We start from the raw sequence: 13,101 nt of genomic DNA, 5'->3' as shown, positions 1-13,101 counted from the left end.
TATAAATCTATCCTATTTAAATGTTATTTGAAAATGTATGTATACTTTTGACAGACAAATTTACTTCCAGCAGCTAAGTGGTTTGATGTTGTTATACTGTGTGTATGGTCTTCTGGAGCAGTTTTATAAAAAGTTATAATTTTTTTAATTAAAATCAGCAGCCTTTCTTTATAAAAGATCCTTAGAATGACTGGAAATTGCTGTTATATTGCTTACATTTCCTTAAAACACAAGTTTCCATAGTATCTTTCCTTAAGATTATTTTTGTTTTCTATTTTAAAATTACTAGTATAATTGAGATAATTTCCAAATTCACCTAGATGGATAGAGGATTATTTAATAGTTCAGCTTGTTGACTCCAGAATGTTGACTGAATGGGATATATTTTTTTCTTTTCCAGTAAATGAAAATTTCTCTTTACATGTTAGGGATCACATTTAAGGATATACAAAGCTGGTGATTATTGACCTGATTTGGTGTGTATCTGCCAGTCCTTAGACGTTAAACTTTTGTTTTAACATTTTCCTTAAAGAAAATTTATTGTTAATTTTTTTTACTGAAAAAGGAATTTAGTGTTCCAAGCACCAGGCTCAAAACATCTAAAATTTCCTGAACCTTTGTTTAGTTCCCAGTTGGGTCAACTCAGTCATTTTTCCTTATGAGACTGTTACACTGAACTTGATCCATATCTCACTTACACAAGTTTTAACTGGTGTAACTCTCTTGATCAGTTGTAAGGGAGTTCTTTCTGAATTACACTGAAATCAGAAAGAGACCCATTGAGTGCTGTAAGTCCACTGCACTTTAGTGCATTTCTGTGTTTTTAAAAAGCAAAGGTTTGCCCCAGTGTTCACTTTCTAAATTTTTCCCCACCCATATTGTGATACAGTGAGAGCTGCACTGGACTGCTCTTGCCCTCCCTTCCCAGAGGTAGCTTCATTTCAATGGCATTGTATGTTTGCATTGGAATTGTATACACATAGGGATCCTCTGTTAAATCATCCTATATTATAATCACTATTATTTTTATTCCTATTTTTACAACCCCAACAATGCCACCTAAAGTGTAAATAATATTGTGGAGTATTTTTATTGGTTAACCTGTTAGCAAATTAATCTCTTTATTATTGCTTATTAATGCACTTTGGTAAACTAAGTTCAGCAAACTGAAAATGTATGAGAGAGGGAAATTTTAAAAGTATGGAACTGAATTGATTTTCTGGAATTAGTATTGACATTTTGTTGACTAACTGTATGAAGTTTGGTTCAGATAGGTTTGATTGCCAATATTTTGTTTAAGAAAGATAAAGTTTTGTTTTAGAAAATTAACTTGGCAAAACCACTCCAATCAACTTTCTATGCAGTAGATCCCCTTTCCCAAATTCTTACAGCTCTACCTATTATTTCAGATTCATCAAAGAAAATCCTCTTTTTCTTTATTAAATATGACATTGAGTATTGTGGTAAATCAAAGGATTCCAAAGTTTAAATTGCCTTTGTTAACATTCTTCCCCAGGGCCTGTACTCTGATACAAAGCCAGACGATGGCAACATTAACCTCTATATTTGTCTCCTATTCTCAACAATTGATGCTTCTGGAGAAGGTGGCATTTTTCTTTCTGAGGGCTCAATTCTGCCCACTCTTACTGCCTGTAGTGATCAGATGTGGCCTCCCTCAGAGGCAAATGCAGAGGGAACACTGCAAGCCACCTGGTGGGTGGAACCAGGAGGGCCACATCCACACACCAGTAGCAGAGGGGAGGGACAGGAAATGGAAGTATAAAAGGCTGGCCCAGCAATTTAATTGAGATGGAGCTGCTGAAGGAGACAGACTGCTGGGATGGGATACCAAGGAGAACCGCTGCTGCCCTGAGGACCTGCATGACCTTGCAGAGGACCCTGCCACTCCTGATGCTGAGGAGCAGCTATGGCTACCCTTGGCGGAGTATCTTGGGGAGACTGAGGACAACCCCTATATGCAAGTACACCTGAGGGGGAGAGTGGAAAGCAGCACAGAGGAACCAGTCTACCATCTGGCTTTGGTGCCGCCGGAAACATGGTCAGCATGTTGTGGGTGGATTCCCTGCTGACCCAGTGGCAGACCACTTTGGCACTGTTAGGACTCTGGGCTGGGACATGGTGGAGTCAGGGCCAGATTTCCAATTAGGCACAGTAGGCACATAGGGGTACCTAGGGGTGCTAGTGTTCTAGGGGCACCTTATATCTCTAAAACTGTGTGCAATGTGAAGGTCAACAGGAGGCAGGGGGTTGCTGAAGATGTAGTGCTTTAGGGGTGCATAAGGTATAAGTCTGGCCCTAGGTGGAGTTGGGCTGGCCTGGGTCCCCCTACCCCTGGGGTGGCAGTACTCCCCCTCCTTAGGCCAGGAGGCCTACGGTCTTCAGTTACCCCTGCCTGAGCCCTATAGACTGTGTTTGGTGCTCACCCCTGCCGGGGCCCCATAGACTGTGCTGGTGCTATAGCTTGCCTGACTACAGGCCAGAGCCCTGACTGTTGCCCCGCTGTACTTGAAAGCTGGGCGTATGAACTGCTACACTGCCACTGAATAGCAACATACTTCATGAGTCAGATTACAATGTGAGTGAGGGAGGTAGAACTAGTCCCTAAGTAAGTACTGAGCTAGTGCCTCAACATAATGTTAGGGGGCACTATGATTTCAGAACACAGGGAGTTTTCATTTTGCAGCAGAGATGCTGCCAGAGATCCTGAGCTCAGAGATAGTATGACATAGCCCTTGGATCAGCTTATAGTGAAGAAAAGTTGTTTGCAAAAGGATAGAAATTATTTGGGCCATCCCTTTGGTCTCCTCCCTTGAACAAATAAGGCAGTGCACTACCAATCATAACAACACATTAAAACTTATGTGTAAATTAAATCAACATTGGAACTTGTAACATAAACATAACAATGACAAGTAAACCGGTCAATGCTACTACTCTATTCTTAACTCATATAGAGTGCAGTAAGTGAATACACAAAGTCTGTGCTTCACGGAGCTAGCTAAACAGAATAGACAGATGGAAACATATCTCGTGTGCTCTCAGGGACCCTGGGTGCCAATTCACAAGGGGCACTTAGTGTTTTACAGAGATCCCCTTGGTCAGATATATGCATAATAGTTCATCAAAGGGAGGCATGTGTGGTTTCTGCTGAGAGCCAGTAGCCTGCTGGTCATCATAATCATTGCAAAATGTATGTTTAGATAATATTTGAGGAGTTATGTATCTATACTAAAAAATATGTTCTTAAGGTTTTGGAGTTAAGGCAGATCACTAGGAGGTGACATACCTCAGAAATGTTCCTTTCCAGTAGGTGGTAACAGATACCTAGTTCCCTGTCAGACCACATGTATATTGTGTATTGTAAGCTCATATTGTACGGTTATTTGCATACTGAACCAGGGTTGAAATGAAGGACTACAAAATGTACAAGAGTGATCATTTACAGGATGAAACAAACAGCAGGTAGGTGTCCTGTTTATGAATAAAAACAAAGGATTGGTCTGGTATATCTTGGGGTGCAAGAAAACAAACAGAATCCTTCACCAAGGAGGCAAGTTGACACCCTTCTTGTCTCATGAAAGGAGGGTCACAGCCAATCTGGCTGTTATGCACTGCAAGGATTTTGGGTGAACAATATGCTACAAGACATAAGAGTACCTTGTTAATTCTGCCTGGGCTCTAAAATGAGTGTTATTATCTCATTGTATATGTAACCATTTGTTTCCAATGCTTCTACTTGCTGTTACTTGAATCTCTGGGGTTTGTTAAATAAACTTATACTTGATATCACTATAAACATATCTAAGAGCTGAGTGTTAATCACAGCAGTGGTCTGAGGTGGAACTTGTAAGCTGGAGTATACTGTTTCTTTGGAAGCAGGAATCTGTGACTACTGTGAGCGTCAAGTGGATCAGACACTGGACATTTCAGGGAGGTGCTTGGAGAGCTCGGGGGTTGGAGTGTGCCTATTTGATAACCTGCAGAGTAACTGCAGGATCTGCAAGGCCCAAAGGGGAGTGATTGTGTTGCCCGTGCCCGGTGGAGTTGGGGAGCTGATGCACAGCAGGCACAGACAAAGCTTCCCCCAGGGGTCGGTCCTGGGGCCGGTTTTGTTCAATATCTTCATAAATGATCTGGAGGATGGTGTGGATTGCACTCTCAGCAAATTTGCGGATGATACTAAACTGGGAGGAGTGGTAGATACGCTGGAGGGCAGGGATAGGATACAGAGGGAACTAGACAAATTGGAGGATTGGGCCAAAAGAAATCTGATGAGGTTCAATAAGGATAAGTACAGGGTCCTGCACTTAGGACGGAAGAACCCAATGCACAGCTACAGACTAGGGACCGAATGGCTAGGCAGCAGTTCTGCGGAAAAGGACCTAGGGGTGACAGTGGACGAGAAGCTGGATATGAGTCAGCAGTGTGCCCTTGTTGCCAAGAAGGCCAATGGCATTTTGGGATGTATAAGTAGGGGCATAGCGAGCAGATCGAGGGACATGATCGTCCCCCTCTATTCGACATTGGTGAGGCCTCATCTGGAGTACTGTGTCCAGTTTTGGGCCCCACACTACAAGAAGGATGTGGATAAATTGGAAAGAGTCCAGCGAAGGGCAACAAAAATGATTAGGGGTCTGGAACACATGATTTATGAGGAGAGGCTGAGGGAACTGGGATTGTTTAGTCTGCAGAAGAGAAGAATGAGGGGGGATTTGATAGCTGCTTTCAACTACCTGAGAGGTGGTTCCAGTTCCAGAGAGGATGGTTCTAGACTATTCTCAGTGGTGGAAGAGGACAGGACAAGGAGTAATGGTCTCAAGTTGCAGTGGGGGAGGTTTAGGTTGGATATTAGGAAAAACTTTTTCACTAGGAGGGTGGTGAAACACTGGAATGCGTTGCCTAGGGAGGTGGTGGAATCTCCTTCCTTAGAAGTTTTTAAGGTCAGGCTTGACAAAGCCCTGGCTGGGATGATTTAATTGGGTATGGGTCCTGCTTTTGAGCAGGGGGTTGGACTAGATGACTTCCTGAGGTCCCTTCCAACCCTGATATTCTATGATTCTATGATTCTAAGCTAAGGGCACATGGCAGCAAGGTGCCTCACAACCCTCACTATTCCTGGGAAGTGTCACAGCACAATACACTGACTTTCCATTTAGTATTAGATCCAATCCAAGGCCCTAATCCTCTCATCTTCCCAGTTTTTAAATGGATGCCTTAATAATCAAACACTAGGAAGGAAGTGAATTTGGGTATCAACTCAGGGTCTGAGTCCTGTGCTGCAGCCGAGATAGAGTCTCACCCTGATCCCAGTCTGTTCATTAACAATCTGATTTGTCTGACCTGTTACCATGTTTAAAAGTGTGTGGTGCCCATGCCTCATGCCAACTAGGTTAAATGCATCCCTAATTGGGCGCTAACTTTGCTAGCGAAGAGAGATGAGTGAATACGTTATAGCAAATATTTTTTTTAATAAATTGTCCGCAGGCAGATTATAATTTTCTCAGGTATATTTATTATTCAGAATATGTCACTGAATAATTTCTGTGAATTATTCTTGGTCTGTAGATTGTATTCAAGCAATTAATTGTGGATATTAAATATTAGCTTGATTGTAGATTAGTTTTGATTTGGGTGTATAAGTTTCATATTTCTATTCTCTGGATGGATGAGTGTAACTCTTAGGGCTACAGTGTTAATACTCACATTTACAAGATCAAATGTGCTTCCCACATATATTCTCGAATATTTGTTTAAAATTTGTAGTTTCCATAAAGACTCCTGCCAGTAGAATATATGCAGAAGCCATACACAAAAGGGACACAAACTCAGTCGAAATAAATTCAATTTTCCATTCAAGCAAATATCCCTGAACATTTTTGTAGTATTTCCTTTGTTCAGTTTTCCTGAAAAATTAGCATAATTTATCAGCAATGAAGCCAGTAAATAGCGTGGGCAAATCAGCAAACGAAAGCCTACATTTTCAAATTTAGGTGATTAAACACCTACATTCCCGTTTAGTCACCTAATTAAAGTGTCCTGATTTTCAGAAGGATTGGGCGCATTCAACACCTATTCATTTTAATGGGACTTTTGCGGGCTCAGAACCTCTGAAAATCTGGCCACTTTTATTTAGGTGACTAAATATGAATTTACATCCCTATTGTAAAATTGAAAATGAGGGCCTATGTTAAGTTTTTTAAGAAAATGATCAGAACTAGCTTAAGTAGCTCAGTTGATAAATAATTGTAAGAAACCTTTATGTAAAAGTCAAGTAGAACTGAATAGGGAAGAAATCTGTAGGTCTCTATAGAAATTTAATAGGCTACTATTCAAATTACTCTAAACATGTAAAGAATGGAATAAAAATGCTACACTTTCCATATGTTGTCTGAACCATCATAAAGAAGTGATATTTTGTAATTCTCTTTTAATTCCATAGGAGAATTCAAAGAACCTATAGAAAAGTCTCTCATTTTCTATTGAATTCTATAAGATTTTTCCATGAGGAATGGAAAATAAGCAAATTACTGCCTCGCCAAATCCCAATTTAGTATTTTTGAACAATGACAGCTTCCTTTGTTACCAGGTGGATATGCAGACAGTGTGCTAACATAGAAAGGACAGTTTTCTCAGGAAGGTCAATAGTTTTAAGGCACTGGAAAAATGTGTGATTCCATGTATTTGCCCCTCATATTTTTCCCTTTTAGTTACCAGCAGCCGCTACATATTAGATGACTTCTCTCTATAAACTGCTAAGTGGTGCTAGTTCAGTTTTTATCGGTGAGTCGCCAGTAGACTCGGGGGAGAAGTGCTATCTCCTATGGCCCTGAAAATTGATATTGAACATGGAAAGAAAAATCTCACAAGCTGATAGCAATTAGCTAAAAAGGATTTGCGACTCCATGATTCATCACACTAGGGGATCAAAGTCATTTACAGACAGTGTTTCCATAGTCCCTGCATGCTGCTCTAAAGATATACCTCTGTTTATCTCTCACACTGTGGTGTGACATTTCCTTTTTTAAGAGCCCATTTTCTTAGAAACATAGCAGTAGACTGCTGCAGCACAAGCAGTCTTTGATTCTCCACTGCCTGCCTAAATAACACTGCGGCTCTAATAGCAACCCATTAGCATGAGCTCAAGGTGGGAGTTTGACTTATTATTTACATAAGTGGACAGATAGGTCAGGTCTGGTACTGACTTTTAAAAGAGAGGAAAAGGTCTCTTTGTGGCAACAGTATGAAGCAAGTTTGTGTTTCTGGAGGTCTGCAAACCTTTTATAAACTGATTTTTTTTAATTCATTAAGAGCTAAATCCAGACACTTCAGTCCAAGATTTTCAAAACTGAAGAACCAACAGTTCTATAGAATTGAAGAGAAAACCATATCCTTTCTACAGGTTTTTTGGACCACCCTAGAGAAGGGATATTCTGTAATTCTCAATTAAATTCTATAGAATGGTTAAATATATATATATATATATAGAAAGGCTATTGTTTTCTGTTGATTTCTATAGGACTTTTCCTTGAAGGAAGAAAAATAAACAAATGACATCTTTCTGCTTCTCCAAATCCCACTTTAGCATTTTTGAACAATTTGAGTTTCTTTTGTTACAAGGTAGCTGTCCTGATAGTGTGTTGCTAATGTGTAAAGGACACAAGTTCTGTAGCCAGGGGAGGGGGACTCCTTGGCTGTGTAAGTGGTAGCTGAATTTGGATCTCAAAACCCAAACCTGAAATCCTGGAAAACTCCCTGTGCTTTTTAAAAAGCCTACCTGATTGGACTCATTGTTGGGAACTATTTACTGGGAGCTAAATAGGAATTTATTTAATCTGTTTATTTTGGTCATGTTTATTTTGTGGTGTTTTTTTTTTTAAGGGCTTGAATTAAACATGTAGGGCCTGAATATGCGGTGCCCATCACATGGTTCTTAGTCATTTATTACTGTGGACAGTGAGTGCTAAGTGAGTGTAAAAAGAGGTCATAGTGATCTAGTAATGTTGATGTTCATGTTTCACGAGCAAAACTGACTACACAGGATACAGGGCAGTGGAGAATCAGTCCAGAGGTTAAAGCATTAGTAATAGTGCGTGCTGTTTCAGGGAATCTGGCTAGTTCTCACCATTGACCAAACAATGTGTGTCAGGAGAGCACTAGAAAGGTACAGTACTCTAATTTCTCCTCCCAACTCTTCCTCTTACCCAAAGGACCAATCCCTTTGCAAAGCACTTCAAGATACATAGAGTAACTGCTAATTACTCCGGTTGCATTTCAAACCTCAGCTGTGAGTGCTAAGCACAGAGACATTGCCTCTCAGACACACCAGAGTCTAAGAAATCCTTTCTCAGTTTGTTGAGCCATTACTGCTTCACACATTTATAATTTCTTCCCATTCTCTATTTGTAGAGCTGTTTCCCTCACGCAAAATTCCAATATTTATTTTTTTATTTTAAATTGCTATCAAAATTCTGTTTTATTCAAATACATTCACTCAAATTCTTAAAAACAAAGAAACACAACTTTATTAATGTGCCAGATGGTAACTTGTCATTGTAAAATGCAGATCAGTACAGGACTTGGTCTGTAAAAGATTCGATAACAGGAGATTATTGGCACAATAACTTAATATTCTAATTCATAATTGCAATATCAGAGTAGCAGCCATGTTAGTCTGTATCCGCAAAAAGAAAAGGAGCACTTGTGGCACCTTAGAGACTAAAAAGAACAGGAATACTTGTGGCACCTTAGAGACTAACCAATTTATCTGAGCATAAGCTTTCGTGAGCTACAGCTCACTTCATTGGATGCTGCAGCTCACGAAAGCTTATGCTCAAATAAATTGGTTAGTCTCTAAGATGGCAAAAATTCTCCTTTTCTAATTGCAGTATTATTACCATTGACATAAATGGGACTACTCACAAAGTAAGATTATTGCTCAATGTAAAGGTGACAGAATCACCCCCTTAATTAATGTTGGTATTTAACAGATATTAATTAGATTTTGGTTCTCTAAACTAGATCCCAATTTCACATATGTGGTGGCATCAAAGGAGTTAAGATTTGTCTAATGTGCAATTGCTAAAAAGTGCATCCAGTGTAACTTTATTGACTATTTCACCTCTTCTAATGGCGCATGTGCATTGCAACATATATCTTATAATTACACACAGCCAGATGTCAAAAGTAGGAAATAAGGGTAGCTAGACTTGATCTCTTTTTCATTTTTAGAGGAAACAGTTACCTGCATATTATTGTAGCATTTCCTACTGAATCTACAGTACAATTTATTTATATCTATTATCCTTTTGCTACATAAACACAAATTGTTTCATTTGCACTTTTTCCATCTTGATAAAGATAAATTCATACTAAATTAATGCACATAAAGCTTAAATTATGCTATTTATTGCTTGAATTAAAATGAAAATAATGCTTGTGCAGTAAACTGGTGTAAAATATTTTATTTGGATTTCCACAGAAAGCCATTGTACATTTTGCTATCATCGCAAGTGTTTTCAAGAACATTTGGTCTAAATCTTTGTTTCCAGTCCTATGCTAAACTAGTGTTGCATTGGTAACAACTCTGAAGTTCTTCTGAATGTTTTTATTGGTTTGAAAGTAATTTTATACCATGACACTTTCAAGGAAAGTAAATCACTAATGACAATACTTTATTGTGATTAAAAACAACTGCTTCATTATTCAAATATATCTTAATTCAGATAGTCAGTCCAGACAGATACATGATGTATAGGTGAAGATTTATGAATACACTGAAGGAGCTAGTGTAGTCTAACAAGGCCTACAGGTGGGTCTTTGCACCGATATTGATAACCATATCTGGTTTTGATTTTTTGTACCAACTTTTGGATCTGAATATCCATAAAAATTGACTGTTCTCAACACAGTCAGTCTCTAGCTGCTGAATATCCTGAATCATCTTCTTACCTCCCATCCACCCCTTCCTTCCTGCCCCAGGAAACATCTTTTCTGTTAGTTGTTTTAAAATATAAGGTGGTATAATAGCTTAGTCTATTCCATGAGTTCTCAAAATCTGTTGTCAGGAGACAGAGTACAGTAATTCTAGTACAGTAATTTGTGAGTCAATCTTATACCTGGCCTTTGAAATCTACTTCCTTTTCTGTCCAAAATAAATTTAAATTAGTCCCAAAACAAATTAAATTTAGTTACAAAACTCAAATCTCAATTTTGGGGCTCAGAAAATCTCCACAAATGAACATTTAGATTAACAAAATTTTGCTCACATATTACCTCATTCACCTTGTCTCTCTACTTATAATAGATTTTTGATTTAGATACACCAAGTATTTCTGTCTTCCACTCACTCCAATTAATTTTATGTCTTCTGAATAAAATATTTCTTTCAAAATGAGATCCCGTTTTCTTTCTAGTTTCCTCTAGGAAACTATACTGCACTATCTTGGCCTTGTATACTAGAAAATAGCACAGACAGCCATACACACACACACAGCCCTTGGTATCTCATCTTCTCATGAAATTGAAAGCATTCATGTGCTGGAAATGCTATCAGACTGTCTTCTGTATACTTACCAGTGTGTTTTCATGGTAAATACTGCAAGAGTTGTAGTCTTACAGTCTTCTGCTGATTTATATAAATACTTGGCTTGTTATCACAACCAAATATTAATCTGGTCCAATATCTGAGTAAGAAAACAGTTTTCAGATGTATTTATATTTGGACCTCAAAATAAACCAATTGTATAAATCATACAGATTCACAGAATCATAGATATGAGAGATGGAGAAAGCCTATTTAAAGTAGGTCATCTTGTCCAAACCTGTGTCAAGCAGGAAGCTCCCTACAGTATATTCTTGTGTGTGTGTGTGTATCATTCACTCTAGTCTTTCATGGTTAGAGTGTATAGTTTCAATATATTTTAATTCAGAAATTATAAAGATTAAAAATATCAGATAAAAAAGTAAATCTGGAAAATTTTTGTGACCTCTACAAACTAAAGGTTTTCTTTTTTAAAATTTTGTTTTGTTTTATTTTTAAAGTGGCTATAACATTATGGGAAAAGAAGCATATTTTATTTTCACTTTTCCATATGTCCTATCTGCTGACATTCCTGTGTCCAGGTAGAGCACATTTCTTTATCCATATCTTAAATACACAATCAGTATAAGTGGCTTTAGAGTGTGTTATAAAAGCTATTTCTTGCCAGTAGCTGATGTCCCAAAAGAAGATAATAAATCATTCTCTTATGCTACAAAGAAAAAGAAAATCAATGTTTAAAACTTCCATGGTCAGCTTTACACAGAAGAGCTAAATTCTATAGTGACAAAATACTGATGATGTCATCAGTAAAAGAAATTAATGCTGCTAACAACTAAGAATCCCAAACTGCCTTGCAGCATGCTGTAGAATAGGAGAAGGCATTCACAAAATTATATTGCAAACACCTGTCCTTTTCTGGGAAGCATGGAAAGATGGGTCTAGCTTTGCCATTAAGAACTCAGGGCCATATCCCACAATTAATTTTTACACAATCAGAACTCGTGTATAGACACTGGCAGGCTCAAGCCCTCTAATTTTGAAGTTCACCCATTGTTAGTACAAATTCACATAACTACCGCCTGCAAATGACAATAATTATGTAGACACGTTTCAGAGTGGTAGCAGTGTTAGTCTGAATCAGCAAAAACAATGAGGAGTCCTTGTGGCACCTTAGAGACTAACACATTTATTTGGGCACAGGCTTTCGTGGGCTAGAACCCACTTCATCAGATGCATGGAGTAGAAAACTACATGTACATTGTGTAAAATAAGAATCTGCCAATACATCAATTACTTACATATTTCTAGAATTGGATGCCAGTACCTAAATAATCACTGGGTCAGATTCTGTCATCTTTAATCACAATGAGTATTATCTTACTCAGTGGGTAGTCCTATTCATTCCAATACAACTATTTGTGCAGTAAGGTAGTATTCAACAGAAGTAGAAAATAGCATTATCTAGTGCTTGTGATTTAATGTTTTCAGTTTTGTTTTAAACTTTAGTATAGACAAAACAGCAGGGGGTTTTACATGAAAAGCATCCAAAATAATAACACCATTAACAGTAAGATAAGAACAAAGTACAAAGCATCCTTATCTCTCAGCACATTTAAAACTAAAATGGACAAAACACTAGTAAATGTACATCACAGAAGAGTCCTGCACTGGCAGGGAGATGGATTAGATGACTTAATAAGTCTTTTTGATCTCTAGATCTTATGATTCCACGGACACTCAAAATGCTAAAACCAAGAAAAATATTCCTAGTAAGTTAATCAAATTGAATAGAATGATTAATCAAAGATACATTTGTATCATACTGTAACTTTTTCTTAACATAGGGAAGACTAGATCAGCATTTAGATGAGTGAGCAGTTGCTCTTTTTTAACTGTGAAATAAATACAGGGGAAGTACTTCATCTCAGGGTTGTACAGATTTTTAGCTTACAGGAGACATAAGTCTTTAATGCAGGCCTACCACTAAAAGCACACCCCAAAGTAGCTAACCTGATATCAAAAGCCACACTGGATGGAGAGAGAGAGAGAGAGAGAGAGAGAGTTAAGAGGACAGAGAAAGTAATCTGGTTTCAGTTTAAATGAAATCTGTTGACTTTGAAATAAAAGCATTTTGTAGCGGGAGATAGGGGGAAGTAGAACAATGCTGACACCCCCCCCCCCCCCCCCCCCGCTATAGCTGTTAACTGGGCTGGCATTTGGGAATGCTAAGGGGCAAAAAAAAAAAAAAAAGAAAAGAATTGGCCATATTAGCAAAAGTCTGGAACTGACCCTGTCACTTTTGAGGACGGAAAGAATGCATTTGAAATTACCAGGCCAGAATGTTGGCCTGGATGAGGCTGCTTTGCATCACTAGCAGTTAGACAGTGAGCTAAATGAGGAATGGAATCTTTTACTCCAGCACTAATGTAATTCATGCTAGAAGGTGAAGTGAATCCTTCTGTTCTATCAAGAGCTAATACACAAAGAGAAAGAAAGTATTTTCTGTTGTGAGCAGACCTCCTCTTCAGACCCCCTATTCT

The sequence above is a fragment of the Caretta caretta genome, chromosome 2, assembly GCF_965140235.1.
Source record: "Caretta caretta isolate rCarCar2 chromosome 2, rCarCar1.hap1, whole genome shotgun sequence".
Classification (NCBI taxonomy): domain Eukaryota; kingdom Metazoa; phylum Chordata; order Testudines; family Cheloniidae; genus Caretta; species Caretta caretta.
The sequence above is the reverse complement of the archived record's forward strand: the minus strand, read 5'-3'. Positions refer to the sequence as shown.